The sequence below is a fragment of the Myxine glutinosa genome, chromosome 14, assembly GCF_964187855.1.
Source record: "Myxine glutinosa chromosome 14, kmMyxGlut1.1, whole genome shotgun sequence".
NCBI classification, from domain to species: domain Eukaryota; kingdom Metazoa; phylum Chordata; class Myxini; order Myxiniformes; family Myxinidae; genus Myxine; species Myxine glutinosa.
Genome location: NC_136274.1, coordinates 73910811 through 73917838, shown reverse-complemented (window position 1 = coordinate 73917838; position 7028 = coordinate 73910811). Strand labels below are relative to the sequence as shown.

Here is a 7028-nt window from a genome sequence, read left to right as displayed (position 1 = left end):
CGATCGCAACGAAATTTTGGCTGGGTAATCCTGGGACCCCCTGGAGTAAAATGGGGTATATTGTTTTTCCAAATTCTTTCCAATTTTCCCAATTTCCAATTTTCCAATTTTCCAGTTTTTCCAAACACGATGGAATAATATTTACCGATATGAACAGTGATGTGGCTTTTATTAAAATTCTACAAATACTGTTTAGATTTTGATGATTTGCGTGTGATATGATTTAACGGATGTTTATATAAATCGTTTAAAATAAAAAAAGTCTTAAATTTCTGATATTTTGCTTTTTCAATTGGGCCTCCCAACTGAAGCCCCGCCATTGCTAGTTTAAACATGCGTTACGCCTAGGGCCCCCCGTCGCTGAAGTGATGTGAGTTGACAAAGTGGAAGACGCAAGGCGGCCATCTTGGATTTTGACGTGGCGACCCAATTTTCAATAGCGTTCTTCCTTATGCGTAGATACATCCACACACCAGATTAGAAGTTAGTAGTTCGTTTATATTTCAAGATATTTCGCTCACAATGTTTAGACATATATATGTCGGCGGCCATCTTGGATTTTGACGTGGCGAACCAATTTTCAATAGCGTTCTTCCTTATGCCGAGATACACCCACACACCAGATTAGAAGTTGGTACTTCGCTTATTTTTCAAGATATTTCGCTCACAGGGTTCAGACATACATGGCGGCGGCCATCTTGGATTTTGACGTGGCGACCCAATTTTCAATAGTTTTCAATAGCGTTCTACCTTATGCCTAGTTACACCCACACACCAGATTAGAATTCGGTCCTTCGCTTGCGCGCGCACGCACGCACGTACGGACGGACAGACGCACACACGGACGGACGGACGGACAGACGCACACACGGACGGAGGGGAAAACCATAGTCCCCCTTTCGCTGGGTCCAGACGGGGGACAATAATGGGTCCATACTGGTCCTCAGATCTACTGTCATCTCCATACCCTAAATGCACTGTTTGGATTGCTCTGCAGGTGAATGGCTTTCCGTGGCATCGCGTGTGGCTCTGCGATTCTCGAAAGCAAGGTAAACAAGATGTCTCCAGGAGGAACCCGAGTGGTGCCACACCAGACGAGCAGGTACCCTGAAGCCATCCTGTCCCCTATGTTTAGAATCACTGGATATTCATACACATGATGCAATGCAACAAGATTTCTGAAGTGATCCATGCTTTCCAATCTCACTTCTTGTGGATGGAGAGACGACTGTGCCAGCCTTCAAAAAGGTGAACCTGGATGTGCATTGAACGTGTCCAATTTGAATGGGAAAATAACCTTTAAGACGAAGGACAGGTGTAAAGAGCAAGGTGAGCTTTCACAATCTCAGCAATGCAAAAGCGGAGGCCCAACAAGCTATATTTGTTCTGTAGAATCCCAATAAAGGAGATTCAAACAGGTGTGTGTGTGTGTGTGTGTGTGTGTGTGTGTGTGTGTGTGTGTGTGTGTGTGTGTGTGTGTGTGTGTGTGTGTGTGTGTGTGTGTGTGTGTGTGCACAACGATGAAATCCCAGACGGCTCACAACGTCTGAACAGAGCCCGCAGCGGAATATCCATGCTTTGTTTTTAAACTTCCTGCATCCAGAACCAACCTGCTTTTTGTGGACTGGAACATGATGTTCTCTTTCATGTTTATTCGGTCGTTGTACATACTCTTGTGCAAGCTAGAATGTCATTCTCTCACAGTCCATAGACATTCGCAAGCGCTTGTGTTATCCCTGGAGGCTCAGGATGCAGGCATGCAGGGAACCTCTGGCTCAGGATGCAGGGATGCAGGGAACCTCTGGCACGGATGCAGGGAACCTCTGGCTCAGGATGCAGGGATGCAGGGAACATCTGGCTCAGGATGCAGGGATGCAGGGAACCTCTGGCACAGATGCAGGGAACCTCTGGCTCAGGATGCAGGGATGCAGGGAACCTCTGGCTCAGGATGCAGGGATGCAGGGAACCTCTGGCTCAGGATGCAGGGATGCAGGGAACCTCTGGCACGGATGCAGGGAACCTCTGGCTCAGGATGCAGGGATGCAGGGAACATCTGGCTCAGGATGCAGGGATGCAGGGAACCTCTGGCACGGATGCAGGGAACCTCTGGCTCAGGATGCAGGGATGCAGGGAACCTCTGGCTCAGGATGCAGGCATGCAGGGAACCTCTGGCTCAGGATGCAGGGATGCAGGGAACCTCTGGCTCAGGATGCAGGGATGCAGGGAACCTCTGGCACGGATGCAGGGAACCTCTGGCTCAGGATGCAGGGATGCAGGGAACATCTGGCTCAGGATGCAGGGATGCAGGGAACCTCTGGCACGGATGCAGGGAACCTCTGGCTCAGGATGCAGGGATGCAGGGAACCTCTGGCTCAGGATGCAGGGATGCAGGGAACCTCTGGCACGGATGCAGGGAACCTCTGGCTCAGGATGCAGGGGATGCAGGGACTGCTTCCTTGCTTGAGGTTTAGGATAGAGCACAGACAATTAAACAACCGTAGGTTGGCTAGCATAGGCTAGTTGGGCCGGATAGTCTTCTGCTTTGCTAGTGCAGACTAGTTTGGCCGAATCGTATCCTGGTTTGCTAACACAGACTAGTTTGGCCGGATAGTCTTCTGCTTTCCTCGTGCAGACTAGTTTGGCCGAATAGTCTCCTGCTTTGCCAGCACAGACTAGTTTGGCCGAATAGTCTCCTGCTTTGCCAGCACAGACTAGTTGGGCCGGATAGTCTCCTGCATTGCTAGTGCAGACTAGTTTGGACGTATCATCTCCTGCATTGCTAGTGCAGACTAGTTTGGACGTATCGTCTCCTGCTTTGCTAGCGCAGACTAGTTTGGCCGAATAGTTTCCTGCATTGCTTGTGCAGATTAGTTTGGACGTATCGTCTCCTGCTTTGCTAGTGCAGACTAGTTTGGCCGAATAGTTTCCTGCATTGCTTGTGCAGATTAGTTTGGACGTATCGTCTCCTGCTTTGCTAGCGCAGACTAGTTTGGCCGAATAGTTTCCTACATTGCTGGTGCAGATTAGTTTGGACGTATCGTCTCCTGCTTTGCTAGTGCAGACTAGTTTGGCCGAATAGTTTCCTACATTGCTGGTGCAGATTAGTTTGGACGTATCGTCTCCTGCTTTGCTAGTGCAGACTAGTTTGGACGTATCGTCTCCTGCATTGCTCGTGCAGATTAGTTTGGACGTATCGTCTCCTGCATTGCTCGTGCAGACTAGTTTGGACGTATCGTCTCCTGCATTGCTCGTGCAGACTAGTTTGGACGTATCGTCTCCTGCATTGCTAGTGCAGACTAGTTTGGACGTATCGTCTCCTGCTTTGCTAGTGCAGACTAGTTTGGACGTATCGTCTCCTGCATTGCTAGTGCAGATTAGTTTGGCCGAATAGTTTCCTACATTGCTGGTGCAGATTAGTTTGGACGTATCGTCTCCTGCTTTGCTAGTGCAGACTAGTTTGGACGTATCGTCTCCTGCTTTGCTAGTGCAGACTAGTTTGGACGTATCGTCTCCTGCATTGCTCGTGCAGATTAGTTTGGACGTATCGTCTCCTGCATTGCTCGTGCAGACTAGTTTGGACGTATCGTCTCCTGCATTGCTAGTGCAGATTAGTTTGGCCGAATAGTTTCCTACATTGCTGGTGCAGATTAGTTTGGACGTATCGTCTCCTGCATTGCTCGTGCAGACTAGTTTGGACGTATCGTCTCCTGCATTGCTCGTGCAGACTAGTTTGGACGTATCGTCTCCTGCATTGCTCGTGCAGACTAGTTTGGACGTATCGTCTCCTGCATTGCTCGTGCAGATTAGTTTGGACGTATCGTCTCCTGCATTGCTAGTGCAGACTAGTTTGGACGTATCGTCTCCTGCATTGCTAGTGCAGATTAGTTTGGCCGAATAGTTTCCTACATTGCTGGTGCAGATTAGTTTGGACGTATCGTCTCCTGCTTTGCTAGTGCAGACTAGTTTGGACGTATCGTCTCCTGCTTTGCTAGTGCAGACTAGTTTGGACGTATCGTCTCCTGCATTGCTCGTGCAGATTAGTTTGGACGTATCGTCTCCTGCATTGCTCGTGCAGACTAGTTTGGACGTATCGTCTCCTGCTTTGCTAGTGCAGACTAGTTTGGACGTATCGTCTCCTGCATTGCTAGTGCAGACTAGTTTGGACGTATCGTCTCCTGCTTTGCTAGTGCAGATTAGTTTGGACGTATTGTCTCCTGCATTGCTAGTGCAGACTAGTTTGGCCGAATAGTTTCCTGCATTGCTGGTGCAGATTAGTTTGGACATATTGTCTCCTGCATTGCTAGTGCAGATTAGTTTGGCCGAATAGTTTCCTGCATTGCTGGTGCAGATTAGTTTGGACATATTGTCTCCTGCATTGCTAGTGCAGATTAGTTTGGACGTATCATCTCCTGCTTTGCTAGTGCAGACTAGTTTGGCCGAATAGTTTCCTGCATTGCTCGTGCAGATTAGTTTGGACGTATCGTCTCCTGCTTTGCTAGTGCAGACTAGTTTGGACGTATCGTCTCCTGCTTTGCTAGCGCAGACTAGTTTGGACGTATCGTCTCCTGCTTTGCTAGCGCAGACTAGTTTGGACGTATCGTCTCCTGCTTTGCTAGTGCAGACTAGTTTGGCCGAATAGTTTCCTGCATTGCTGGTGCAGACTAGTTTGGCCGAATCTTCTCCTGGTTTGCTAGTGCAGACTAGTTGGGCCGGAAAGTCTCCTGCTTTTGAAGTTCCTCGTAATGGAACTCGTATATATTTCAATACAATAAGCGCAATTCCAACGTGAATTTGACCAATAGCAAAGGCTTGCTAACGCCAGACGTCCTTGGATTGAATTTCAGAAAGGCTCCACCATCCGACGACGGCCGCCATGTTGAAGCCCTGGCCTTGGTGTTGATGTCTTCATGTGACAGGTGGAGGATACTTCCACAATTAGAATGTCTCTCGGAATTATGTGAAATCTGCCATTGTCGAAGGAGAATGAAACCTTTAACAATCCATCATGTCGATGTTGTTTATGCGTGGTAGACAAATCTACCCGTCCATATCTCAAACCATCCAGAGTTCCCAAATGGAGATAGATAATGAAAAAATGGCCGTTTATGTGAGCAACGTGATAGGCCTTTGAATGTCTGCTCAGCATGTCGTCTAGTAGACAATAATGTTCCTCTGAACTCTAAAATGTCCTGGCCACTGTTCAAGTTTGTCCATTGCACTCCGTACCTGTGACCAGGTGCAACAAGACGACATTGAGACAAGACGGTGCCATATACGGCTTCCTCCATGTTTGTCACACTTCTCCTTTTCAAATCCTCAAACATCCTTTCTGGTTTCCTTCAAGGATCAGTAGATTGGCCTCAGGGGCCTCAGTTCCAAAGCAGAAGGGCACCCATGGCGCCTGTGGTTTAGTCATGGAGACCTATGGGGGTGAAAGTTCAAGCATTTTATCAGGGCCCTGGATCGGCGTGCTCCTTTGGCCTCTTGCAGGTCGGGTTGTGCCTCGACTGATTTACGTGCTCCGAGGACACAAACAATTGCAGAGGTTCCAAGGGATGGAGGCGCCCTGTGTCGTGTACCCGAGAGGGATGGGGGCACCATGGGTCGTGTACCCATGAGGGATGTCGCGGTCTATGCCATCTTTTACATTCGGTCACGTGTAAAGAGAGAGAGTGAGAGAGACTGTTCTTTTAGAACGAGTGTGAAATGGGGCGGACAGAGACCGCCAACTCGTTGACAGGTTGACTTCCTCCTGTGCGAGCCTGACATTTTGGGAATGGCTGTCGGGGCTGGAAATAGGCATCGGTGGAGGAGAGGGGGGCAGGAGGGGGCAGTTCAAGCTACGGGGCTCAGACACGAGAGATCCTTGGACGACTCGTCTCAGTCTAGCAATTCGGTGGAATACAATTAGAATAAAAATAGTTTGCTATATCTCACAGCTTTTGATTCCAGAAAATAAAATTCAGATTTTCCTGCACATTTACTACTTTTTTATTTTTGTTTTTCCTTAAAACACGACAAAAACAAAGAAATCCAAAACATACAAATTGTGTATAAGGCCATGCAGGAGAGTGAAATGGCCTTGTGTATCAGACTGTGTCATAAATTTGTAAACCCGACCACCCCCACCCCTCCCGCAATTCCTGTCTGTTCACCACAGCATGAAGGACTCCCAAGTTTTGGTACACCTGTAGAGAGTGAGCCACCGTGGGAATCGAACCTGTACCAGCCAGTGGACATCGAAGTAAGTCTTTAATTACTGGACCAAACAGCTTTTTTTTCACCACACCCATTTTATTGCACCACCCACATAATACTCCACATACAAAATACATACATACATACATCCATACATACATACATACATACTGTTATGAATTGGGGTAGGGGGGAATATCTAGATCCAGGTAGATCTGCATAGGTAGGTGCTCCGATGATCATGATAGAAGAACCATCTCGATGTACAGTAAGTCAGGGACGTGTAGCCCGGATGTCGGATAAGTTGGATATTTGTCCCTGTTACAAGGGGGCGGGGCATGCTAATTCGTTCAGGGATTATGGGTAAAATTCCCTTGTATGTCATCCCCCCCTGTCGCTATCCCGTTGTCCCTTTTGGCACTGCACCATAGACACTTAGCTAGGCCCTTAGTGCACACATTAATTAATTTCCCTCTGCCACAATAAGACTTACAGGAAGAACAGGCAGCAAGCCAGATCGGGGCACTGTCGATGGGGCCGCAGCCAGCCACATCACCAGCTGGCCACTGATTAGTGGAAGGAAGGTGGAGGGAAGCGGCAGAACTGATTGGCGAGTGACCGATGGCATGAGACAGAGGTGACGCGGCCATTGGTGGAGAGAGCGCTGACGTCACACCGCGAGTGACAAAACGACTTGCTCCCCGGCATTTCCCTCTTCTTGTTTTGGCCTCCTTCATGCCTGGACCCCTTTTCCCTTTGCTGCCTCGTGATTCCGCTCCCTCGACCGCTTACCATTTTTCGCCACCTTCGCCCTCGACTCTCTCTTCCCT

General features: G+C 48.7%; 1 long non-coding RNA gene across 1 annotated transcript in view; it reads left to right on the top strand.

The window, feature by feature from the left end:
* The window catches only part of LOC144888811 (uncharacterized), a 12574-nt gene extending 6329 nt beyond the window's left edge, over positions 1-6245 (top strand). Inside the window, exons 2-3 of the long non-coding RNA XR_013621337.1 lie at positions 998-1102; positions 6161-6245. This is a non-coding gene — a long non-coding RNA (uncharacterized LOC144888811). The remainder of the gene's footprint in view (positions 1-997; positions 1103-6160) is intronic.
* Positions 6246-7028: the final 783 nt, after the last annotated feature.